Here is an 867-nt window from a genome sequence, read left to right as displayed (position 1 = left end):
ACTCTCGGGATGCTGCGATCCCATTCTTGAAAATAATGACATGTGAGTTCATTCAGTAATCCACCAACTGGAAATACAGAAACTGAAATTCAGACCTGCATGTTAGGGAGGAGTGTTTCCATTTTCTGAAATACTACTGAATCAGCCCAGATCTCTCAGCGCTGTGGAATTGTGCAGGTTCCCTCCTTTTGACTAACATTCTGCCTTTCCTATTCCTCTGGTCACATTTTCCAGCATTTGCCAGATGTTTGCCCGTTCCCGTAGCGTATCGATATTCCTTCACAGACTCTCTGTGTCCGCCCCTCAACTCACTTCCCCGCGCCATCGTTAGGTGGTCGGTTAGTTTGGCTCACCACACCACTGTGGGGTCTGGAGTCGCATGGAGGCTGCGTTCAGCCCTGTTTAACCCCATCTTGCACTCCCCTCTCAGTGGCTGACACAATCGCAAGCGAAAAGGGCAGAGATTTCATCATCCGAATCATCAACATGTCATCCTGCAGTAGTCACTGCCATCTGGCAGAGAGATTTATGTTCAGGGGTTGGGGTGTCTGACTGCACTTACACAGGGTGCAGACTATACCTGCAGTATAGCATGCTGTTTTGGTCTTCCTGCTAGAGGGATTGAAGCAGAGGTTCACTAGTTCTGATACCGGGGACTGTCCCATGATCGGCCTGTATTCACTCGAGCTTAGAAGGACGGGAGGGGGATCTGATTGAAATGTACAACATTCTGAGACGGCTGGGACGGACTGGATGCTGGGAAGATATTTCCCCTGGTTTGGGGGGAGCAAGTCTCAGGATACAGCACTAAGATGAGGATATTCAGATAGGGCCAGCACGGTGGCTCAGTGGTTAGCACTGCTGCCT

This window comes from Chiloscyllium punctatum, chromosome 35, assembly GCF_047496795.1.
Source record: "Chiloscyllium punctatum isolate Juve2018m chromosome 35, sChiPun1.3, whole genome shotgun sequence".
NCBI classification, from domain to species: domain Eukaryota; kingdom Metazoa; phylum Chordata; class Chondrichthyes; order Orectolobiformes; family Hemiscylliidae; genus Chiloscyllium; species Chiloscyllium punctatum.
Note: the sequence above shows the minus strand (reverse complement) of the source record.